Source organism: Mytilus galloprovincialis, chromosome 2, assembly GCF_965363235.1.
Source record: "Mytilus galloprovincialis chromosome 2, xbMytGall1.hap1.1, whole genome shotgun sequence".
NCBI classification, from domain to species: domain Eukaryota; kingdom Metazoa; phylum Mollusca; class Bivalvia; order Mytilida; family Mytilidae; genus Mytilus; species Mytilus galloprovincialis.
The window spans coordinates 49,152,637-49,180,432 of record NC_134839.1 but is presented as its reverse complement, the minus strand read 5'-3'; the positions used below and the strand labels follow the sequence as shown (position 1 = coordinate 49,180,432).

Sequence of the window (27,796 nt, the reverse complement as noted above, 5' to 3'; positions counted from 1 at the left end):
AAGAATGCTGATGTATGCGTTATTGTGATTTGGGCATTTATTTTCATAAGGGTATGTCTTCATGGAAATTAGACAATTTAAGTATCATACATAAAATTTAAACAAGTCTGTTCTCTTTTTAGTTGGTGCTAGACAATTTTCTTATGTGTTATTTTATTCTCACATGAAATGGTTTTGATTTAGAATCTAAAATTAAATGCAGGCCATGTTTTTTATGGAATTACTAAAACAGATTTTTTAAGACCAAATAGCTGTAAGAGATTCAGCTCATTATAGATAATAATTTCTTAGACTATTTGATTACCCATTTGGCAGAAAGGCAAGGTTCTTAATCTTTATTTAGGATGAATTTGGTATTATTGTTTTCAAAGAAATGATTTGAAATGAATTAATCACTAGTAACTTTTTTCTGAATAAACATTGAAATCAGTACTATGATGGGAATGTTAAACAACCTTGACTTACAATGAGGGTCTCACTCAGCGGGGTCTTAATCTACAGCTATTGCATTAGATTATGGAATGAATGACTTTTGCATGTCAATTTTGAACATACATGTTTTGATGTAAGGAAAAAATATTAATAAATTTTGACACTTGCCATTCAAAATCTTTTTCAAATTGATGGAAAATGTAGTTCAGAGAATCTAAATATTAAATATACAGGAAATGTTGTGTGTATAACTTCAATAAGTGCAAATCAAAATTTATTTTACCTTGATGATGATGTGGATTTTTAATGACCTTGACTGGCTATAATTAAAACCCTTTCAGGGTCAGGCTTCAAATATTTCAAACCTACTTATATTTTGTATCTACCTCTCTGATAAGTATATATCCTAAAATTCCTCCTTAGCTAGTTATAATAGAATGCATTGTATTCAGAATTGCCAGTAAATATAAGAAATTAACTGATAGCTTTTATAAGTTTCGATTAGATTAGTACATTCATAATGTCGAGTTTTTTTGTTGTTGTTTTTTTTTTATTTCAATTAATGAACAGCATGGGTATAAACTTGTTGAAAGAATGATTTTTCTTGTAGAATGTTTTTTTTTTATGGAAATCTAGTTAATAATTTTAGTTTCTGTGAATACATTGCTATTTTCCAGTATACTGTAAACCAACTTATTTTCTTGAGAGATTTATTTTTTGGCCATTAAAAAAATAATGTGAACATAAATTGTTGCAAAAATTTAAAACTTAAATCTTTCTTTATCATCTTATATGAATACATCTAGAAAATAAGAAATCGTGAAAAGAGATGGCTGTGGAGTCTGCTAGAAAGGGCTAAACACAAAAAAAACATTTGAGAGGAAATAATTTGTTTTACAGTCAGTACTTTAGATGAACATTTCTAGTCACATGTATTTTATTTAAACCAGTATTAATAAGATCTCATGTTGATTTATTTCTGATGAAAGATCCCCATGCTGTCCGCCATTTTTTTTGTGAGTGGAAAAATGTGATGGTGTGTTCTAGCAACTTAATCAGTATAAATTGGCATTATTGAATATCTGAATTTATGTAATTCTGTCTTTTGTTTGAATGTAGGACAACTTTTATTCATTTATTGAAAGGATAGGCTGGGTAATGGGAGATAAAGAAAAGTGTCAGAAGATAGCAGGAAGAAAGAAAAACAGGCTATTATTTCATCTTGGAATTATTTTTAATTATGGTTAATAATTTCTTGTGCTTTAAATTTTAATACATTCCATGTTTATTCTGTTTTATAATGTTTTTAGTGGTGCATAAAACTTTCCATACAATGTATTTTGAATAGATAGTGTTGAGCGCTGCACAGTACATTCTATTGAAAAGGTGCTATCTTCTCTAAAATAGAAAATGTTGTGTGCCGCACAAAACATTAAAATGCACAATATACATGGAATATATTTAAAAATTCAAGAAGAAATTATACAAATTCCATAATTAAAAATAATTCAAAGTTGAAATAAGTAAAAAATAAATGAATTGAGAAAAGAGTAAATGAAGAGAAAATGGTACCCATGTCTATCCCTACTTATTTACAAAACAAATCTGAAAAGTCTCTAAACAAGGGATCTGTTTTTGTCTTTAAAATTGTCAGAACCCATATACATGTTATTTATATCTATCATTTGAATTTATTTTGTAATATTTTGTGTTGATATGCTTACAATTTTAATACAATGTATATATAGTAGACTCCACCTAATCAGATATCGGCTAAACAAATATATCGGCTATTGTATTATTATTTTAAAACTTGTAGAAAATAAAAACTTATAGCTTTATCAATACATATACATCATTTATAGCATTAGACATCTGATTGTCATAAACCAATCATTTTATTCATTTTTTCATGATGGCATTATTTTCATTTGTTATACGATTACAAATTTGTTGCTTGTTATAATTATATCTTGAATTGTACATATTGTTTATCATTGCCATAATGTTATGATTTAGTAAGTTTTAATATGTTATATATTAACTTGGAGAACTATTTGTTATATCTTGTATTATGTTGATATTTAGGCTACCTATATATAACAAAGGAAACCAGATTGAATTAGTGAATGAGGGAGTATCAGCATTATGCAGAAGAGATCAAGAAAGAATACATAGTTGTGATTATCAAACCTCGGGAATATAATTATATACTCACACTTCAACTTAAGGCACAGTTAATATTTTCAAGCATACCTAATAGATCTTTCTATGTCCCCACAGTAGTGGAGGGGACATTAAGTTTTTTTTTCATTTTGGAGAAATAATTTCAAATTACAATTTTTATAATCAATTTGGTGAAATTTTTGTCTTATGCAATAATGTTATACTTGATTCATAAATTGTGATAATTTATCAATATTTTAATTTTTAGCTTTATTATTGTCAATAGTCAGATTCTTTGCAAAAACTAGACAATCATGTTCTAAATTTTAGATTGAACTATAAAAGCTAGTTTTCTAAATTTTCTTATCCATAAATAAGATCTATTATTTATTTTGTATGCTAAGTAATGTTGAAATATATGTATATATTTGCGCCAGATAATGCATTTTTAGAAAGAAATAATTGAAGAAGAATGAATTGATGAAGAAAGAAAATTATCATAGAAATGCTTACAATGTTTTAAATTTGTTTGTTATGGTTTTACAGTCTCTTGTGTTGGAAAACGGACGAGAAATAAATCTTTTGATCTCCTTTTTGAATAAATAATTAAGTTTCGATAATATTCATATTCAAATATTCTTTTTTGAAGACCATTTATTGACATCTTAACATGTTGGTTTTTTTTTTCGAGTTGATGTTTCATTGACAAAAACCAAAGATCCACTTCTATTCATATGTTTTTCACCAAATATCCATAGTAATGCCTTGCTCAAAAGACTTGATTTGTCATATACAAGTACAAAATCGCAATTGTGGGTGTGTTGGAAATGAAATCATTTTTGTATTTATTGAATTTAGGACAAATTTTGGACAAAATTCCAGGGTTTTAAAAAAAAATTATACTGATAGATAATTTATCCACAGAAATCCATCATTTCTAAGAGTCAACTATAGGTGGTTGTCATTATGTCACACCAAGTCCTGGTTATCATATTTTTTTGAACATGTAGTTATTAAAAATTCTAAGTTAAAAGAAAAAAACTCTTGATATTAAAGTGTATAAACTTGAATAGCAACTATGTTTTAAAATTGATGACCTGTATGGACTATAGCATTTGTATCTATGCTGATATTATGTCATTACAAATAGAGCTGGTGAGGACTATTCCATTAAAATGTATGTGGGAGGATAGGATGGGAACTTTAATTATTGAATGTGGGTCATTGGTCTTTTTTCAGTATGCGTCTAATACCATCATGCAAAATTATCTGAAAAATGGTTTTTGGTTGTAGGGACATCCCTACCCTCCTATGTACATTTTAATGGAATAGCCCTGAAAGTAATTGTCAAAGATTTTCTTAGTAACTTTGACACATTGTACTCTTGAAAAATAAATTATAACAGAACAGTAAGTTTCATTTTTGTCATTATAAATCATCTTCTCGTGTGATATTACATTACACATATTTTGTCAACTCTACAAGTATTTAATCATGATATACATGTTTGTCTTATGCCAGTATTATTGCTTTTTGATTGTCTTTTTGAATGCTCTAAATAATCTAGTAGATATCTATATAGTAGACAATTGGATCATGTAACTATTGTTGTACATTTTGATATTTAAAAACATAGATCTGAATACTGTGGTGCATTTAACTATAATCACAGGAATTTTTACTGAAAAAAAATAAGAAGTGAAATAATGTGGCCAAATAATAAAGTAAGCAAAATGAAATTGAATTTTAGATGGAGGAAAAAAACATGTGTCCTATTCAAGGGCCCTGTACTTAAAGGTTTTTCAATTTTTTATTTAATATATTTTTTCTCCAGCAAATTCAAGTTACAAGTCAAATGGAAATTGGGGGGTTGGGGTCTTTAAAACAGTGCCTCCCATGCCCCCTTCCTATCCCCGTGTGTTTGATTTTTGAACTGCCTTAATGAATATACATTAACAAAACCTTGGCCTTAATCAATGATATAGTGTAATATCATTAATAAACAGGTCAACTTTCCTTTTCATTTTTGGTACCATGATATATATATTATTGTGCAAAAACAAACCTTAGACAAAACCAAAATAGTGCTAACCCTATTAGAAAGAATTAAAATTGTTATCAATAAAGTTCATCCATCAAATAAGTTTTAATAACTGCATTACATGGATTTTTAATGCATAGTTTTGTTGGTTTCAGAAACTCATAATATACAAAACAATGCAACATAATGTTGACCTTATTAAGGGTTTATCTTACTGCTCTAATAAATTCAGCAATAAACTTGGAACTATGTTATTTGTAGAATTATACTATCAGATTATTGTCTTGTTGTAATATTTTATGCGATATTAAGATGGTCACACAATTTCATATTGATATAAATGTATTGCATGTAATATTTTGCAATTATTTGTGTGATGGTCAATTTATCATGCACATCACAATGCAATAAATCATTTGATATAATAGTCTTCTTTATTATCATTGCCCTGCCAACTTTTCCTGGTGGTGTCCTTAATTTCTGTCTGAATTTCTGTCAGTCTGCACTTCTATTCCATATGATAAGTAAAGATTAGCTGAACAGATTTTTTTTATGCACTGACAGTACACACAATGTATGTATAATTTTTGATTTTGCTATAGAGCATTGTTAGAACAATGCATTGACTAGGAAAACTTGATGTTTATATTGTTATTTTGTGTTCAAATCAGAAATATATGTTTGCAAATAGTGAAAACATTCGTTAAAAATTAAAATACTGTTAATTCAGAAATTATTACATGCATTTAATACTGCAATTTGAACATGACAGACCAACATGTAAAAATGATTGCAATTTAAGGAATTTTTTAAGTTCATTAGACCACATTCATTCTGTGTCAACTATTTAATCACAATCCAAATTCAGAGCTGTATCCAGCTTGAATGTTGTGTCCATACTTGCCCCAACTGTTCAGGGTTCAGCCTCTGTGTTCGTATAAAGCTGTGCCTTGCGGAGCATCTGGTTATATCCGATAAAAATCTTATCTATCGTTCCCCTTTTGTGTACAAAAGATTGTTGTGTTACATAAACGCCTTTTTACAGTACCAATTTTTCTGCGTCAGATGTGCATTCCAACAATCAATGTCTCTTCAGTGGTGCTCGATGACAACATATTTGAAAATCCAAAGCTTATCAAAAATATGAAGAGCTATAAACAAAAAAGGACCAAAAGGTATCCCCAAAGCTTGGCAAGGAATCAGAGCTTTGCATGAGGGAGATACATTCCTTAATTTTGAATTGTATTTATATAAACTTCTGTGCATTATGAAATTAACCTATAATGGTTTACTTTTATAAATTGTTATTTGGATGGAGAGTTGTCTCATTGGCACTCATACCACATCTTCCCATACCTATTATGAAAAAAAATAATTGTATATTTCATATTTTTTGTGATAACTGGTCTGATATTTGTTTTGCAATTATTTGTTAGAGACACACAAATGTATGACTGTATATGACAATCCTTTCGTTTTATTGTTTTTTTTTAGCCTTATAAACCTTTATCGTTCTTATTTTACATATAATGGAGACATAATCTTTCAATAAGTTTAATTGATGTCCTCAGCTTGCATGTCAGTAACTGCAAGTAGTTCTTTGTTAATTTATGCATCATTGTCATTTCGCTTATTTTTTATACTACCGCAAAAATAAAAAAAAAAATTTGGTCGTATATTGGTATCACGTTATCGTCCTTGTTGGCGTCGTCGTCAAAGACAGATGGTTTCCATATAATAACTTTAATATAAGAAAATAGAAATCAATAAAATTTTAATACAAGGTTTATAACCAATAAAGAAAGGTTGGGATTGTTTTTGGGGGTAGGGGTCCCAACCTTAGGAATAAAGCACCCAATAAGCATTTTTGTAGTTTCCAGACAATAACTCGTGTTTAAGTGTATGAATCACTCTAAAATTATACCACAAGTTTCCATACAACAAAGGGATGGTTAGGATTGACTCTGAGGGTTATGGCTCAAACCATTTAGGAATTAGAGGCAAAAAAGAGGTGAAAACAAGGTTTTTTTCTGGTTAAAGGACAATTAAGACAATTTAAAAGCAGTCTAAGGGAGGTAATCCAATCCCAATTTAAAACAACGTTTGATTACCTCCCTTACGCTGCTTGTAAATTATGTATTAAGACATGATGATTGTCTTGATGTGATTAGCTGTAAATTTTATTTTAAAAGTTACTATTGATTGATTTTAATTTTAACCATGACTATGAATGTCATTTTATATTTTAAGACTTGTATATTGTCTTTCAAAGGGTTATTGTGGTTGCAAACTTTATTAAAAATTTGAATTGAGATTTTGACTATATCATGAAATAAGGGAAAGGGGGAGGTGAAAAAAATTTGGAGGGACTTTTTTTTTTTCTTATTTCAAATTTCAGAAATTAAAAAGAAAATTTCTTCAAATAATTTTTTTTCGGGGGTTAATATTCAACAGGATCGTGTCTTGCACAAAAACAAAAAATGGGGTCAATTTTAATTTTGGGAGAGGGAGTCAATTCGCCTCAGCATAGTGTATTGCACAAAAGCAAAAATTTGAATATAAATTCAATTCATATAACCAATTTTTAATTTCTTTGACTATACTTATTCTGTGGCAGAAACCTATTATGTGTCAAATATTTAATTACAATCCAAATTTAAACCTGTATCAAGCGTGAATATTGTGTCCATTTTTGCCTCAACTTTTCGGGGTTTGAAATCTGCGGTCGTATCCAGCTGCGCTCAGCGAAGCAATTTTTCTATATACATATTCCAAAGTCAGATTTCTGTGTCTGTATTCCTTATGGTTTGTAGAATATTTTATTTGTTGGTATTTGAAATTTTGATTTAATACTTTGCAAAAAGTATAGCCCGGAAGTTATTGAATATCTAAAAGGGAATTTATCTTTGTGATTTTGTTATAAAGTATGATATCTTCGAAAGTAAATAAATGTTCTTTCACCATATAAAAAAATACAAGTTAGTTTATCATTTAATTTCTGAGTCTACTTTAAAGGCTACATTTTGTATATCAAAGACCAAGGAAGTGGTACAAGCTCATTGAAATTTTATATATTAGTAAAGTGGTTCTTAAATATTTTTGGATTCTCAATAACTTTGGCTTTATAAATATTTTGATATGAGCGATGAGAGTTATGTAGACGAAACGCGTGTCTGGCGTACTAAGTTATAATCCTGTTACCTTTGAACTATTTTTGATTACAATTTAATTATTTATTTATCAGTTTATTTTTCGATTTATGAGTTTGACTGCCCCTCTGGTGTCTTTCGTCCCTCTTTGAATGAAGTAAAATCTATTTTGAACAAATATAATGTGTTTTAAAAGTCAATCAAGTGTTGTCACAATTCCTTCTGGTCCAAATGGTACCTTCTTGTTGATTTGTGTATCCCCTTTATAAAGGTTTATTACATCACCTGCCGGATCTAACACTACCACTTTTCCACTGACTTCCTGTGAATCATAGTCTGACACATGTATATAATCATTACTGGTGGTAGTAATACTGTCGGGATAATCAAATATAGGTTGTTTATGTTGGTCATGTTCATACACAGCTTTATGGTCTCCATTCTTATTTATCACAAACACAGCTACTCTTTTATCGTTTACATTATAACCTCCTACAATGACCCGACATCCACTTGTGATATGAATGGCTGTAGGAAGGAAAGGATTAATGTCATACACACTCTCTGATATTTTACCAGTGGTATTGCTGATCATTTGTAGTCTGGATTTCCCTGTTGACACAAGTAAATCCTCAGATGCAGTTGTTGCCATACCATAGACCTTGAGGTTGAAGGTTGATATTGTCTTTAGATTGTTTCCTTCTTTTTTTACTTTCTGTAGCACTTCATCTGGTTCACAAGAAATCCACAGTGAATCATGATGACATAGAGATAAACACTCATTCGCAGAAAGATTTGTCAGATATTGGTTTACAACACTAAGAGAAACATTTACTTCAGGTAATGGTATGTCTACAATTTGTAGAACTCCAATGTTAGACTGGGTTATTTCTCCTGGAATAAATTGCAGTGTTGTTCTACATGATATTTCATGTTTGGGGACAGACAGTTCTATTGATCTCTCCATTTGACAAACTTCTTGGAAACATTTAGAAATGTCAAGGGAATTATTGAAATCTTTAATATCACTATACTTTTTATCATTTTGTCCTTCACTTTTGGAAATGGCATTGATACTTTCTTCAGTTGTTTTGGTACAGGCTTTGTGGTTCTGGTCTAACTCATTTCTTAGTTTTGCGATATGTTCTTCAACTGCGTCTTTTAAAACTTGTTCATGCTTAAGTATAACTTTGGCATAACTTGAATTTTCAGCATCATGAAGCAAATTTGCTTGATCCTTTGTTGCAGTAATTTCATTTTTTTTCTTTCTGCAGTTTACTATGTTGTTTTTCTTCAAGTTATATGCATGACTTATTTCAGTTAGATCATGTTTCTTATGAACCATAGCAATGCAAGTAGGGCAAACGAGTTTGTCACATTTTGTACAGAAAAGACAAGAAGATTGTTCTGAATGTTCTTTACACATTATGTTGGTAAAATCCAATCCTTCGACAGGAAGCCCCATATTCTTGATGTCTACTACCTTATGATCTCGACCAAGTCTTAGATGTATTTTATCTTTACATTTACTGCACATTAGAATTCCACAAGTCAATAGTTATCAAAAGTACCAGGATTATAATTTTATACGCCAGACGCGCGTTTCGTCTACATAAGACTCATCAGTGACGCTCAGATCAAAATAGTTCAAAAAGCCAAATACATACAAAGTTGAAGAGCATTGAGGACCCAAAATTCCAAAAAGTTGTGCCAAATACGGCTAAGGTAATCTACTCCTGGGGTAAGAAAATCCTTAGTTTTTCGAAAAATTCAAAGTTTTGTAAACAGAAAATTTATAAAAATGACCATATAATTGATATTCATGTCAACACCGAAGTGCTGACTACTGGGCTGGTGATACCCTCGGGGACGAAACGTCCACCAGCAGTGGCATCGACCCAGTGGTGTAAATAGTTATCAAAAGTACCAGGATTATAATTTTATACGCCAGACGCGCGTTTCGTCTACATAAGACTCATCAGTGACGCTCAGATCAAAATAGTCAAGCATTTCCATTTTATATTCTTCTCAGTTTCACATAAATTACAGTTTATGGGAATCTGGCTTCTAATTTCGGATTTAGAAAACGCCATTATTGAAGGAATCTTTATTCCTAGTTTATATTTCAAGGGACTTTAAAGTATGGTTAAAATTAACGTTAGGTAAATGTAATATATAGGTTTAAATGTGCGTTATAGTAAGACAATTATCGTATCTTGATCACATTTTATGACGCTAGTGTTAACAGTTTCATTTGTTAAAAAAAGAAACGGAAATGCCGTTTCCGATTTTGGCTCTGTTGTAAGGGATTTTACTTGTGACGTTATTTAAGTTATGACGTCATTTTCAATGTAAACAAAGAAAAGCAATGCATCAGGTTACGTCAATTCACATCAAAGACAAATAATTATTAAAAATGAAATATTGGTATTGTGTTCCTTGAGTTCCTTTACTAGACTACTCAAAGTCTCACGAAAACGAGACCGGAAGAAGGAAGTAGATTTCTGCGTTGTGCGCAAATGCGGGAATTAAAAAAGCGACAAAAAAAGTTTTAACGATTTTGAGTTCATTAGTACAATGAAAATTTCGGGAAATTTTCCCGATTTTTTTTTTTTCTACTGTAATAGGAGACTTTGTCCCCGTATTATTTATTAGCAATAAGAATGTAAACTATATCAACCATTGAAGATAAGGAGTTTCGCATGTATAACTCTTTTCTGATGAGGTCAATAAATATTAGAAAGAAATGTCCTGATGTCAGAATTTATTTGGACGAAAGGTGAGCTATAGTTTTTAGTTTGTCAAACTTGCGAGATGATTGTTTGAATGATGGGAATATTTCACCAATTTCCTATTGTACCACCACAATTTGAATTTCATTTGATTCTTTGATATTACTAATTCTTAGTATAGCTTTAGAAAAATGCATTATTGTTGTTGGTTGTGATTGATAATCATTAGACAGGAATGGAATTAGTCTTTCTGTAGATGTAAATAATTAATTCACATTCGAATTTAGGGATAATATCTAGGTTCAGGTAAGTGTATATGACTGCTTATGTTACTTTCATGTTATTGCAGCTCACCAAATGTGTTGTTGTACCTGGCTTTATAAACACTGTAAATCTCTTGTAAGTGTGCTTGTATTAGGTGCAGAAAATAATGGGTGCGAAAACTCAAAAATAGTTTGCAAAACCTGAATTTATAGTCTTGGTTTCCCTGGTTCAAGATTGCACCCATTACTTTTTGTGCTCAATGCATGCACTCTACCTACAGACATTCTATTGGAAATTCATATGATTAATTCCTTCTTTCAAACAATCAGCTGTCAATCTTGGCAAGCTGAAACTGGTCTTTTTATGCCCCAATTATGGGCATTATGTCTTCTGGTCTGTGCGACTTTTCGTTCATATGTCTGTTCGTTCATTTGTTCATCTTCCCTCCGTTCGTTTGTCCGTCCGTTCGTTTGTCCATTCGTTTGTTCATCGGTCTGTCCCGCTTCAGGTTCAAGCTTTTGTTCAAGATGGTTTTGGATGAATTTGAAGTCCAATCAACTTTAAACTTAGTACACTTGACGTCATGTTCTCTATGATATGATCTTTCTTATTTTAATGCCAAATTAGAGTGTTAACCCCAATTTCACAGTCCAATGAACATAGAAAATGATAGTACTATGGACACATTCATGTTGTATCTATATTTTAGGAGTAAGAGCAAAAATAGATGTGTCCCCTGCTGTCTCTTATATTGTGAGTCTGTATATTCATAATCCCACTCTACTTATTAGTTTAGAGCAAAGAACTATCGGTGAACGTTTTACATTCTGCAGGGAATTGTTGATCTTTGCAATAAATTCACAGTTTACTTTGAGAATAGTAGGTTTTTGATTTATTTCACGTAATTTACATCCCATTTTTCTTACAAATTTTTGGCATGGAAACTTGCGGTAGGGATAACATTTGCTACACTCCCATTAGTGCTGGCTACTAGAGTCGATATTTCCCGTTGTATGGCCTGTATAAGAATTCCAAGTGTCCAGTCATCGTTTCCGTTTTCTCCTGTTATGTTACTTTTTACGGTATAACTGAATAACTGGAATCAACAGGGAACCATACGTATCTTGGCACTGTCCTAAAGATTCCAATCCACGGATATAGACCTCTAATTTATCAGAAAAATTACGAAGACTTTTTAGTGTGTATGAGAGTGCTTGCAAATCTAATAGTGCTTTCATATATGCGTTCACAAAATTCTACGGCTTTGTGGTAATTTGCGCTTAATAAGTTCAAATTATTTGTGACATTCATAGCTCCTGCATCAAGAATTGACTGTCGGTAAGTGAATTTCTGTATTTCAGTTAAAGTATAATTGTTGTGAATGGTGGTTTGAAACGACACTCAAAAGTATTGCCACTCAAAAATATCCTAAGAAAAAGTGTGTAGGGTTAGCTTCGGCAAGTGGTGATTTTAACTTGACAGCGAACTAGTTTGTGACGAATATCTTAAGATGAATTCTGTCTTCATAAAGGACGGGTTTCAGAATTGACTTCATGCATGTTCATGACGGGGCGTGTGTTTGAGATGCTTTCGTGAGATAATTCTGTACATGTACGAGTAACTGTTTGTGCTAATTTCTCATATAGGCGTAAATGTGTTTCAAGATCTAAATTATACGCATCTGCATCTGTGATTTCAACTTCTATTTCTTCTTTCGATGTATTTTTAAGATCTGTTCATCAAATTTAAGAATTACACATTGTTTTTTACTATAGCGTCAATAATTGGACCTGCAATATCAAAATTCCATCTCCGAATTTGTGTTTAACTCATCTAGTTTCTTGGATGATTTCGCGATGGCGGCTCTATTTCCAGCTCAAATAGAATCCATCTTTTATCCTGGTTGCGGTACCAATCTCGTGATCGTATAATTTAGAATGCGTTGTGTTATGAAGTTAGAAAAAGAAGTCTATACAAATGAATGGTTTAATGCTGGTATACAATGACGTTTACACATAGATATCATGACGTTACATGTAGACAGCGCTAACGCGTATAAATTCATGTATAATTCACGCGGTACTGGGATAGTCTCTAGATATTCTCGACAGGTATATCAGACGCATGTACACCATTCAAAGCGAAGCATTGAAACAAATCTTTCTGAAATTTCTAATATCACTTAACTTTCTCAGTATTCTATAACAAATATTGAAACTCATATATTTATTTCTGACAAATTTATAAAGCTTCATCAATATCCAGTGTAACAGAAGCTATAACATCATCTTAGCAGAGTTTGATTGAAGGCTTAAGCCCCCGTTTTAATACACTTTAATTATTTTCACAAAGCTGTTGTGATAATTGACAGAAAGTTGTTATCTATCACTATTCCAATAGATTGCCCTTTCTCTACTTGGAACACCTTATTAAATTTCGCCCTCTTGCGACATATTCCATATTTTCTAAACTGCCAAATGAGCTTTTTTCAAATTGACAACTTAGTAAGCCTAATATCGGCCCACCTAATACCACATATATTAACTCATCGTAGAAACCAGGATTATAATTTCGTATATACGTCAGACGCGCGTTTCGTCTACAAAGACTCATCAGTGAACATATAACCTCTATAAAAGTGTGTTTAATCCTATAATAAAACTCCCTTAAGTTAGTTATCTGCATTAGATGTAGTGTTTAAGAAAGATTCTGCTTTTGTACATTTTGTACACCTAATAAGCGATATTGAGAGGTTTAACCTGGAAAAGGCAAGTATAACATTATACGTTTCCTTGCCTTATAATAAACAATATTTATTATTATTATTTCCACATATAATTATTAAGAATAAGTTCATATGATTATTAATAATTGATTGATATTTTCTACATATTAATATAATTATTTCTATTTTGCAGGATTGATTCCATTATATGGCCAGCTTCCTAAACAACCTTCAATTAAGAACTAAGTGATTTTGTTTTGGGATAATTTCTAATTTTCCTATGACAATCAAATCTCTAATCGAATATTACGACAGTAACAAGAAGTCCATCAAACAGAATCATGGCATTCAGTTCAAAAGCTTATTTCAAAGATGATGCATATACATTCATTATATTGGACCAGTTATAAGTTTTTTGTTACAATAATGAATATTCTTTTCATTGCTACAATTTTAAAAGGAAAGTTCCACTTCTGCACCTGCTGTTATGGTTGTTAAAGCAATTACTGATATTCTTACATTTATAATTCTACTTCATTTTAACATTCGAACGAAGTACTGACTTAATCTAAGACATACGGTGCTATATATATGTAAAGTTTGTCAAATTATTCTCCCAACAATTTTTCATCATTTATCATTAAGCCTTTCAATAGAGAGATTTTTTATATTTTCGTTTCTATGAAAATCAAAACGATTTTGCACAATGAAGAATGAAATTCTTTTCAATATTTGTGTATTTTCGTAAGTGTGTGGCATCGACCCAGTGGTTGTAAATAAACTCATCATAGATTCCAAGATTGACATTTTTGATTAACGCCACACGTACTGTTTGTCTTAAAGAAGACTGATCAGTGACGCTCGAATAAAAAAAAAGGCCAAATAGTGCATGACGTTGAAGAGCATTGAGGACCAAAATTCCTAAATGTTTTGCCAAATACAACTAAGGTAGAAAAGCCATAGTATTTCAAAAATTTAAAAGTTCTAAATTTCCGAAGTAGCTGATTCAGATATTTACTACCTATACCAGGTGTGCATTATTTATCATCAATGCTAAGCAAGATGTTCTAACAATAGATATTACAAATAAACTCATTACAGATACCGGATTAAAAGTGTGTACGCCAGACGCGTGTTTTAGATTCTGCACGGACTTATCAGTGAGGATCGAATTAAAAAAAAAATAAAACACCAAATAAACTACGAAGTTGAAAAGTATTGAGGACCAAAAATTTAGAAATAACTTTGCCAAATGCGGTTAAATTAATCTATTTCTGGGGTAGAAAACCCTTACAATTGTAAAAAAGTTAATTTATGATTATGGCTATATCAATGATAATCAAAGTCAACACAGAAGTAATGACTACTGACCTCGTGATACCATCGGAGAGTACACTAGACTGGCTAATTATTAACTGTCAACGTCCTACGGCTGATTAAAAATTAAATTCAGGACCAGGAAAACATGTTTTAAAATCTAATATAAATATTAACCGTGCTTTGTATTAGACCGACACGCCGTATTGGATTTTTAAAGTGCTATTTGAGAAAATATCAGGACTGCACAATGAACGATAAACCCCAAATTTTTATGTGATATCGTCTCTGTGTTAATTTTAAAGTAGTATCTCTACAAACAATTGAAAGGTCTTTCCTGTAAAAGTGATGTTTTCGTAATGTACTTTGTACGACCTTTCGTTTGATATACGACAAGCATACCTTATGAAACTTTTCGCTTATAACACATAATGACCTCATCCGCCTACATTTTTGAGATCGGAAGTATGATATATGTAACATAGAGTGGATGAGCTTTCATTTGATATGCCACAACGCCATGTTCTAGAAAGTTTGATTTTTGCACTTAATAACCCTATCCAACTAATTTTTGGAGGTCGGGAATTTGACATTTCAAATGTACACATCATGACCTTTCATTTGATATACAACAACCCTATCTTAAAAGAAAATTTATTTTTTGCACTCAATGACCCCATCCAACCCGTTTTTGGGAGACGTCAATTTGAAATTTGAAATGTACGCTTTATGTTTTTTCATTTGATATACAACAACCTTACCATCTGAGAAATTTGAATGTTTGCACTTAATTTCTCTTGAAAGATTATACACAAAACATCTTATTCGCGAATCGGAAGTCGTAGAGATTTGGAACCTTCGATAATAATCTTAAGTTCATGTGACCTTTAATTTGCACCCAATGTCAAAGGTCACTGAGTGCAAAAAAAAAATTAAGCTGCAATTTCAATCTTACATATTTAGAAAACGATAAGAGTTTGCTGCATACATACAGCGTATAAAATGTTCCTCTCGACGAGCTCTACATTTTATAGAATAAGTCCAAAAATGTCCGACCGTCTGTTCAAAAGCTACGACGGGATGATTCTTAAAAGTATAGAATTGTGTGTATATATTTTTAATGTTAACAATTATCAATCTACTATAAACTGCAAAAATGATCAGTAGTTTAAGACCTTCAATTTGAGGTCAATGTCAGGTCATGATAAAATTTGACCTTGACCTTTAAAGTGAACTATGACCTTGACCTTCTAATATTTAAAAGGTCAAGTGGTGCCGAGTTGAATGGTGGTAGTCCCATGTCTCTACGACTTCCAGTTCTCAAGTTTTGTATTGCACCATATATTTGATGATTCATTGTGACCTTAATGAACGTCGGAATTGTCCAATTTTTTTTTACAATTATGTCCGTCAACTGTAGATCATTTATCATTTAACAGATTTGAGATATCTATTGGCGTTTTAGAGATAAGGCAAATTGAAATTTGGCGAGCAGAGGCATGTATTTCTGAATCCACAACAGCTTATCACCTAAAATTTTCAGAAATTGAAGAGTTAAACATGGTTATATTTTTTACCAAATACCAAAAACATTCAATGAAAAATATGCCCATAAAATTAATTTGAAATTTTCAGGTTTTGCATTGATTTTTTTAAGTTTCATGAGTTCTATTTATATAATTGATATTGCATCATTTTTTGGCACTTTGCCGAATGGGGTCATATGATATATCAAACTGAAGGTCTTAATGAGCTCTACTCAAAAATATAAAATTTCAAACCCCTTTTTCTTTCCAGTGGGAAGAATGAGGTCATTTAGTGAAAAAAAAAATCAAACTTCTCAGATGGTTGGGTTGTCGCATATCAAATGAAAGTCCATAAAGCGTACATTTCAAATATCAAATTGACGTCCCCAAAAAATGGGTTGGGTGGGGTCATTGAGTGCAAAAAAAATAATTTTCATTTAAGATAAGGTTTTTGTACTTCACATGAAAGGTCTTATTGTTTACATTTCAAATATCAAATTTCTGTCCTACAAACGTGAGTTGGATGGAGCTATTTAGTGCAAAAATCAAACTTTCTAGAACATGGTGTTGTCGCATATCAAATCAATTGTAGACAACAAGCTTAGAGTTATCTTTTTTCATGAGTTTCGATGAGGTTCAAAACTGTGCGAAAACATTAAACTAACGTAGATAACATTTTTTTATTTCTTGTTAACGTTCCTCCAAATTCTGGTTCAAGTCTTATTTCTCATACTCAATTTTAGATTTAATGACTTAAATGAAGGATTTTAATCGATAACAGACATCTATTAACATTTAATCACTATCATTAATGAAAATAAATTATTAAAAGCTGTATCAAGTATTTCGATGATTTAAATTTGACATATTATAATGTATACACATTACTTATATCTTAAAGGTTAAAAAGAAGGACCAGCCGGATCGTTTACGTTCTTGAATGGTTCGTAGACACGATTGTGCCATCTTATAAATAAATGTGTCTATTTTTAATTATCATATTTGTTTTCGGTCTTAGCTTCTCTGACTAGTTTTTTATTGTATGTATGTAAACAGGAATTTATCTTTTGTTTAAATTTCCGTTTGGATATGTTCATCAATATAAGATGTTAACAATATATAGGTTGTTTAATATACTAATTAATTATGACAAATGCTTGACCTACCCCTTCCTTTTTTATCATATATATTGAAATATGTGACACCTCAATAACAAACAGTAATTTTATGCGATACAATACATTCATATTATTTCTGATCAAGGTAAGTTTGTACTTAAATACATGTGAAATATCTTTTAAATAGTGTTTTCATTTTACTTTCTTATTTTCTCTTTCTTTTTTTTCATTGTTATGAAGAATAATGTTAAAACAAAGTGATACCAGAGAGAATATTAGGGGAAACATCTAATGTTAGAATTGAATGCTTATTTTTGTAAGTGTATTATTCTACACTTAGACTGTATTTATGATCAAAGATTTTACAATAAGCCGAAGACCACATAATGGTCTTTAACGCAGTGAGATAATCTCGCACCCGGAGGTGGTCCTCAGCTGGCCCCTAAAATAGTTGTGAACTAGTTCAGTGAAAATGGACGGCCCACAAAACTCCAAAATATATATATGAACTAAAATTAAAAACATACAAGACTAATAAAGGCCAGAGGCTCCTGATTTGGGACAGGAGCAAAAATGCGGCGGAGTGAAACATGTTTTGTGAGATCTCAACCCTCCCCCTATACCTCTAGCCAATGTAGAATAAAAGAACACTTAGCAATACGAATAGTAAAACTCAGTTTAAAAGAAGTCTGAGTCCGATGTCATAATAGGTAGCAAAAGAAATTAAGCAAAATGACATTGATACATACATTAAAAAGGACTACTTGTAGTTACTGACATGCCAGCTCCAGACTTAAATCAAACTGATTGAAAGATTATGTCTTAATCATATGAAAATCATTACAATCCCTCCCGGTAAAGGTTTAGTATCATACTACCATAAAATATATGAGAAGAAAATAACCCGTATCATGCCAACAACTGATTTTAGAACAATTGTGTTTATTACCCTATGAGTGAATCATATTAATACCGAAATATGCAATCCTTAATTTTCTGACCATATCGTAACTATATCCTTTCCGATTAAGTCTTTTTGAAAGTTTGTTTAGCTTGTGAGATGAATGCCGACATTTTTGTGCTTTACAACCCTTTTAGATTACAAGGAATCAGTGTATTCTAGTAATCTGCTACACACATGAAATTACTAATTATAAATAAGTCTTGGTCAAAACTGAAAACGACAAACCCAGTGAAAAGTCTTATTGGGTAGATCATATTCTGGGGAAAAGCCGATGAAGTTGTGGTTACGACAAATGGAACATATCTGTCATCATCTGTTGAACAGATATGTCATAACGATCCTCCAACTGGTAGTGGTGAGCATGAGGGATGATTCCAACAGAACCACTAAAAATGCTTTTTTCATAGCTTCCTTGTAAGCAACAATTCCCTATCAAGAAAATCATGATGGATAAAGAAAGACATACAATATCAACTGGGAGATACTATACAAAATTTGGAATAAAATGTGGCATAAAGTACCTTATATTTTTACAGCCATTAGAACTATCTTTATAATACGATTTAAATCATGCAATGTTTAATCTTTTATTTATCAAATATTACATTTTGTGGTCAGTTGTTTCGTGCACCTATTTACTGATGAACCATGGTTTCAGGTAAAAGAGTTAAGCGCTCATATAAATGATATTCTTAACACCCGACGGACTTACTATCAAAATCGTGACACAAATCAGATATGAACTTTACTATTTAATATTTATGTAACTTTTAGACCCATTGGGTCGGGTGTATATGTATATATTATGTTAAACTATGTTAATTGACACACTACTGTAATTACACAAGTCACTATAATAAATAATCTACTTACTTACTTACATACTAATGTTTGTGCTTGTTCTGAGGTAAATACATGAAGTTATGGTTATTATATGTTGTTTGCAATATTTGTTTTTTTTTGTATATTTATTTTAACGTATATTAGGCGGTTGGTTTTCTCTTTTGAATTGTTTCACATTTTGTCATGCCCTGGCCTTATACAGTTGATTGTGCGCAATGGGGTTTTATCATTATGGAAGGCTGTACAGCGACATATAGTTCGTTCAAAACTCGTCATTTCCTCTCTGTCGGATAGTGTCCATTCGTTTGATGTGTTTGATCTTTTGATTTTGTCGTTTGATTAAGGACTATCCTTTTTGAATTTTCCTCGGAGTTCAATAGTTTTGAGACTTTACTTTTTCTACTTGAAAATCATATCGCAGCTACTCATTTTTATATTTAGGAATAAAAGTACTGGTTTTTTGTTTGTTTGAACGATACGATATGCCTGTGTCTCCACTAATTTTCGACATGTTTCTGAGACCATAGATCCTTGGATAACAGAATGGCCATCAAATCTGCAAATTCACCAAACGTATCCTTTTCGCGATTATGATATTTTTTAGTGGGGTTTCGCATGGCGGATGGTGCATGATTAGCAGGAGTTACCCTAATGACACACCCAGTCTCGCCCCTTTATTTGCACATCAGTTATCATGTTTCCTCGATGTGTATCATTTAAATGATATTTAAACATTTGAAAATTTGACACTATGAAATCCGAATTTGGCGTTGATGTCTCTATGAATACAGTACTGTGTTTTTTTTCTAATGTAATATTAGAAAATCTTTCGATAATTTTTATGTTATTTAATTTTCTCGCTGTTTTGAAGGCCCATTGGTGTCCTTCGACTGTTGTCTGCTCTTTGGTCGGGTTGTTGTCTCATTGACATTATCATCATTTCCGTTTTCAATTTTATCTTGAAAATGTCAACTGCCAATGCACAACGTTGTTGTCGATGACCATAGTATTTATGAGAGGCTTTATTCAACCAAGAGTTAGTGGATTGATATTTTCATAATAATGTTTTTGAGGAACGATTTCATCGAAAATTTGAATTCAACAAATCTTAATAAACCAGCGCAGAAATTTCAGATAACTCTTTTAAGGCTACACTCCTCCACCAAACTTAGCTTTAGAGAGTCTTACCAATTTTGTTAAAGCTTTCTTTATTTTCTTAATTCTCGTTTTATATGTTAAGCCTTCCAAATATAAAGATATTCGATTGCACGTTATGTGCGTATGTAATTTGTATTTTTTCTTCTATTGTTAAAGACCGTTTGTTCAAATTAATTGTGTCTGTATTATTATAATATTGGAATTACGTGTCATTTAAATATATCCACCATCTATTATTCAAAGAATTACTGTAATATATGTTAAAAAATGCTTATTTTGTCAGCCAAAGTAGCGATATAGAGAGATTAAGTCAGCAGTAGTATACCGGTGTTTAAAAGTCACAAATCTATTGAGAGAAAACAAATCGATATCGAACTATGTATTATGTGTGAATTCTAAGTGTTATGAAAAGGACATATTATCCGAAAGTTTCTGATAAATGTACATGCACAATTTAATGTACCATATGCATTCAGTACGAATGTTTGAAAAAAGATTTAAAAATTAATCAAAAACTTTTATAAAGTTGTATTGCAAAATTTAGAATTTAAAAGGACTAATAATATTTTTAAATGTTATTTACTAGGTCCTTTAATTAGTACTCATTTAAAATTATGAAACTTATTAAACAAACATTGTTTAATCTTCAAAACAGTCGTCTGTTCGAAAAAGGAAATAGTATTATTTAGCAAACTTCTAAGTTACACGGGAAATTAAGGTGTAACATTGGGTTGCGTGTATACTTTGTTATATTCTGTCTTTTGATACATAATTGCTTTTCTGTATGGTGTTTTTTTTAGCAGTTTCAGGTGTCATGTAATGTAAACATGGTAAACATGGATATGCAGTTGTATATTTTTCTAAATTTATTCAATAGGCCACTGTTAATGGGCAGCAAGATTTGCATGCCTGACATCGGTTCTCTGTGACTGCGCGGATTCAAAAGCGCAATGAATATGAAAGTCTTTTTCATAAAGGACACGTAAATGTATGAGCCTCGACGTTTGTTCTAATACAGGAAAACACTTTTCCTATTTCCGTTCGGATATATTTATTAATGTATAAGGTAATGACGATATATATTAAAATTGTTTTTGTTATTAATCATAATGACATATGCTGTACCTATCCTTCTAATCGTAAAAAACATTTAAATATGTGATGCATGAAGAATAAAGTGATGTTAGACTATAAAAACATAACAGTTATTTATGCACTAAAGGTAAGTGTGTATTTTATAAAATGTCTCAAAAATAACTATATGTTTGCGTAATTCCTGTTATTGTTGTACACATATTGAAAATTAAAAGGCGATACACATATGTATCTTAAGTGAACATTGACATTAGAATAAAAATGTCCTAACTGTACGAACATTATATAGATATAATAAAAGAAAACACACCACCTAAAGCTTGCACTCTGAAAAAGACCACTGTTATGCATTGTGTTCTTTTGACGATTTTTGTAAAATGAGACTTATCGGTAAATAATTGACTTTCTCTTTGCTATCAGATCAAATAAGAAAATGATCTTTTCTCCAGTTCATACTATGGAAGGTTTCTATTAATTTGTTGACGTGTTTTCAATTTATTAGAATATCAGCAAGTTAAGTAATGTTGTACGTCGTTCTTCTTTGTATCTTTTGTCTATCAAAAGATTGATAGGGGTTGAGGATAGGGGAACACTTGCTGGTATTTAAAAACTAGAATAACCTCGCCTAATGTGTATGTCCTATGCCGAGATACTAGTGAGAGGTAAATCTAAGTTTTTTCCTCAAGATTTCTTAGGAATCCGATGAAATTATCTATAAATTTTTGAAACTTTAATTATATATCAACATTCTGTGAAACAAAACATTATTTAAGAAACAGACACAGGTTCCCATTCTCGTTTAATTTCGTAGTTGAACCCCTATTTAATAAATACTTCTATCAATTTAATCTTGAATTCATTCTCAATTATAGAAACATGAGGTTGTATCGTCCTCAAAATGAATACCGATCAGTACATGAATTACACACATATACATCAAAGCCAATTATCGGAATATGTCTTGTTTTTCACATTTTAAGAACATTTTGACAGTATTCAATTGCTATTAATCATTTTATAAGAAATTGATGTCAGTGGTTTATTTTTGTTTCTTATTTTTAAAAAGTTGACGTTTTGTGGACGCTTCTATAAAGTTTACTGTCTTAGCTGAATACATCACCAGTTGATATATTATTGTATGTGTGTGCGTCAATGTAAAAATTTACGAGAAGATTTGTAACTGTACGGAATGTACTTAATTGCTGTCAACTACCACAAATTAAAGTAAATAATAAACAAAAAGAGACATTGTTTCCCCACTTCACAGACAGGCTTTTAAAAGAAAGGCTTAAATCAATGTATTGACCAAACAAAGAACCAGTTCAAAAACAATATATATATCATTTGTTATAAGATTGAGCCACACGAATCCTCACCAAAATCCGGTATATTTATAGTGGATTGCGGCGAAGACTGTCTCGTAAGAGTAAACATTTTTATAATAATACAATATATTCTTTAGAAAATTACTAGAACCACAACAGCAGAATGCATAAAATACATAATAATTTAATTTCACAGGAAAGCTACGCCTATGTATGTAAACTTACAGAATATTAAAGTTGTGAACTTTGTTTATTGATAATAAACTATTCACTGAAACATCAGATAATATGATGACTACAAATTCTTAATTTTCAGTATAATATATAAAACAATTAAAATACTTTAGTAATTATATATCAAGGGTCCAAGTTCCTGTTCATTACAAGCGACAATCGATGAAAGACTGTGTCACTACTTTGTGTAAACTGTTCACAATGATAAGTAAATCGCCAGTTGGTGTGATTGCTCAGAAATTGTTTTTTCGTTATCTTGTATCTAGCAGTTATCGTTGTATGATTTCTTGAATTATTGGTTTTTTATTTACCGTTTCAAAACATTCCTTTTGTTTTCTATCCAACTTTTTCACCAATTGTAATCCTTCGTATTTTTAATTTTTTCTATAAACCTGCTGGTGAATAGTATCATACTTTTATATCTAGTAGATAGTTGTGTCATTGGCATCAATATAACTGTTACATTTCTAATTTGTTATCTTGTGTTTAAACAAGGTCAACTTTAAGATGCTAAAACTAATATTAAATCAACTAATCACTACTCATTTTGGGTTTTCTTTTTCACGTTTACCTGAACATAAGTGAAATTCAAATCAAAGCTTTATAAATAAAGCTTTGACATGAATGAATTAAACTGAACATCTTAGATTTGCTCACCTTGTGGTCGAATGAATATCTTGTAATTAAATACGAATAAAGTAAATAGTTATCAAAGGTACCAGGATTATAATTTAGTACGCCAGACGCGCGTTTCGTCTACATAAGACTCATCAGTGACGCTCATATCAAAACAGTTAAAAAGTCAAACAGTACAAAGTTGAAGAGCATTGAGGACCCAAAATTCCAAAAAAAAAAAGTTGTGCCAAATACGGCTAAATAATTTAATCAATGACCAATGAGTTGACATCTAATAAGTATAGTATAGTATAAAATGTTTTACGTTATTTTGCAGAACTAATTGAGAAAATGGCCAGAAGACTACCAAGAACAACAACAGCTTCACAATTAACAGAGTCCCTTTTAGGAGGATTTCTAAACGTTTCAACATTAGAACAACATAATAGAACCAAAGCATTCAATTTAATAACTTATTTTGAAAGTGGGGCCTATATTTATTACGGATATGTAGGGCCAATAATTACTTTCTTTGTTACAATAATGAATATTCTGCTCATTGCAACAATCATCAAAGGAAAATTCAGGACTTCTACGCATGCCGTTATGGTATCTATAGCAATTGCCGATATTCTGACCGGCATAATTCCGGTACCTTTTAACATTCAAGTGTTTAGTGTCAAACGAAGTAGAGACTTTTTAAAAATAGAATGGTGCTATATTTTTGAAATTTGCCAAGTAATTCTTCCAACAGTTTTCCATCTTATATCATTAAGTCTTACAGTTGGCCTATCAATAGAAAGATTTTTCGTCGTTTCGTTTCCATTGAAAGCAAGCCGATTTTGCACTATGAGGAATGGAATTCTTTTCAGTATTTGTGTATTTGTCATAAGCTTATGTGCACAGATTGATACATTTGAAGACGTAACATATAATCCGGTTGAAATCACATCTTTGAAAGGAATCAAACTTACTGGATGCAGACGATCAGTGAAGGACAGATCTGATAAAGAATACATAACCAGGATGCTTATTTTACGTTTTATTCCATGTATGCTTCTTGTCATTTTCACTATTCTTTTACTTCGAAAATCATCTGACATTCAGGAATGGCGGAAATCAACCACTTCTTCGTCCGGTGCAACAGCGTCGTTAGAGCGAATGGATTTTGCTGTATCTTTGATAGCAACCATTGTTTTTTTGACAGAAATAACTATTGGTACTTTGTTGCTTATTGACCACCTCAAATCCCGACGACGAATAACATCAAACAACGCCTTGATTTCTGGTATTACGTATGTAGTTTATATGGTTACCAGTCCTGTCAACTTCGCAATTCTTTGCTTTCTAAGTAAAAAGTTTAGACAAACATTTTTTGGTATGTTTTGCAGACATTAACAATATGGAATATAAAAGAACTACAGTTGAAAACGTTGCTCACATAAACCACTACTGTAACAGTATAATGTCTCATTTTGTGCAGCATCGCGATGTTTTTAGTCATATTACATGAAGTCTTGGTGACTTAAATAAACTACAATTCTTCAATTCGTTACTTTTTATATGACTTGTACTATCAATGTTTTATCTCAGCAGATAAATAATATAAATCGAATGTATATGTAGTACTCAATATACTTTGCCTCATTTTGTTCTTGCATGGCTGAGCTGGTTGACCGTTATGGAGTATCCGTTTCACAGATGACGATGGATTTGTTCTTAATGTCGTATTTTCAATCCCGTCCCCTTTTTTCCGAATGTGACCAACCGAATTAGACTTATTACCGGGTTTGTACTGACTTAAACAACACGCCGGGATGCCAAATGTGGAGCTGGATCTGCTTACCCTTCCTGATCATTTGTTTTTGTGGGTTATGTCCGTGTTGCTCAGTCTTATGTTTCTATGCTGTGTTCTGTGTAATATTGTTTGTCTGTTTGTCTTTTATTTTTAGCCATGATGTTGTCAGTTTATTTTTAGAGTTTCAATCTTTGGTATATCTGGCCTGTCTTCTCTACTACTACACAATCGTCTATAATCATACTATTCACGTTACTTTCTTTTAACTGAAGATTTATAAACTCAGGAAAACAAGTATATTAACCTTGACCTGCTTTCTCTTTTATTATAATCATTCATGTTTTATTTCCGTGAGATTTGTAGATAATTTAGATAACACTTCATCATCACTTATGAAGAGTTCGAGTAAAAATTTATGCTTTTCTTCGAGTAAGAATTTGAGGTTGAGTTGCATTGTAAGTTAATAGACAAAAACATATGCAAGTTCGACTTAAAAAAATATATTTATGTCAAAGTTCGAGTTTAAAATGGCATATGTTTTAAGAAGTTACAGTTTATAATCAATAAGATTAGAATGAGATACAGCATAATAATGGTCTTATAGAAGCTGAAATATGCTCAAGTGTAAAGTCAAATAAACCTATAGTACTGATTTTTGAAAAAGTGTGTAGTTACTGAGTATCCCTTTTAAATATCCATTATATAATAGTTTACAAGAAACTATCATTTGAGTTTTTTTTCACAAATTTCCAAATTTCTTAATAGTAAATTTACTCGTTGTGAATAGGCGAATGATTTATTTGAACAGTAAAAATTAGCTGTTGATAAAATCGTAAACTAAAGAGCCTTAGTGAGCGCGCTCACATACCCCACGTCCCCTCATTGTCATTGGAGAAATAAAATAAGTGTAAGAAAAGAAAATTGTATAAGAAAAAAAATTGAATCAACATGTCTTGTCTATATGCACATCTACATAGTATGTCCTTATTATCTACAAACTGACCGGACTGACGGACGGATGGGTCAAAAACTTTATACCCTTTGGAACTTCGTTGCGTGGGGTATAATAAATGTAGTTTTCCCCGAGTAATATATTAAAATTTGTTATTCAAGTCGTTGAGCCTATGATGGCAAAACTATTGGTCATACACATATTTACATATATGCAATACAATTAAAATGGAGCACTTATCGTTATTGACACTAAAATTATTTTAACTTGAGAAAATTGAATATCTTTAACAAACCTGTCCATATTTACAGTTTTATATGTGGGAAAATGTTGATTCTTTTATCCAAACATATTGATTTAACATACAAACTACTAGTACGTGTTTGTCATTATGTATATATACATCTATATTGTAATCAGTATCCTGGAGCAGTCAGTACTAAGGTAACCACCAATAAATAAATTACAGTTTTCCACAAAGGGAATGTTAGACATCAAATTAACATGAAAGGATCTCAATTGGGTCGTTAGTTTTCGTTTTAAATGATTCACAGTTTGTCATGTCGGCGCCTTATATTAGAGGGATGACAAGCTTTTTTTTTATAATGATTAAGATTTTTACACAATGTTGAGTGCTGTGCCCCTATTTATGACATTGTTACCAATTATATCTGTTTGTTTGTTCATACACCGTTGTCAAAATAATATAATTGTATACTACTGTCATTTAAGTGAGAGGTTAAGCTAGTACCTATAAAACCAGGTTTAATTCACCACTTTCTACATGAGAAAATGCTGTACAAAGTTAGGAATATGACAGTTGTTATCAATTCGTGGGATGTGTTTGAGCTTTTGAATGCCACTTGATAAAGGACTTTCCGTTTTGAAATTTTCTTGAAGTTCGGTATATTTGTTATTTAGCTGGCTAAATCTCTCAAACACAAAGTCGCTTGTATGACAGTCGCAATTAAATTGTCATTCCAATAAAAAAAAATGGCATATAGACAAAACACATAAGCAAAAGAAAAAGAATTCATTCAAAAATTGATCATAGCACAATAACACAATGACGGGATGTGTATATAAGTATCGAACCACGACAACTGATAGTACCAAAATGGACTTAACACTAAAGGTAATAATTTACAAAGACAAATCGAAGAATACTTTAGGTTGCACTTTGTAAATACAGTCGGTTCACAAGCAAACCTTTTTTTGTGGAGATATATTTTTAAAGTCATAGATATTTTGTTTTGTTTATAAAGAACATAGAGTTGTGTGTCATATTTTCAACATTTATTTTCTGTTTTGTCGTTGTTCTCCTCTTATATTTGATGTGTTT

The 27,796-nt window shown here is 31.2% G+C and overlaps 1 long non-coding RNA gene across 1 annotated transcript; it reads left to right on the top strand.

Annotated features, from left to right (window-relative positions):
• Window positions 1-21,522: 21,522 nt before the first annotated feature.
• LOC143063749 (uncharacterized) lies at window positions 21,523-25,319 on the top strand. Its single transcript, XR_012975087.1, has 2 exons — window positions 21,523-21,657; window positions 24,042-25,319. It is a non-coding gene; the product is annotated as an uncharacterized LOC143063749 (long non-coding RNA).
• Window positions 25,320-27,796: the final 2,477 nt, after the last annotated feature.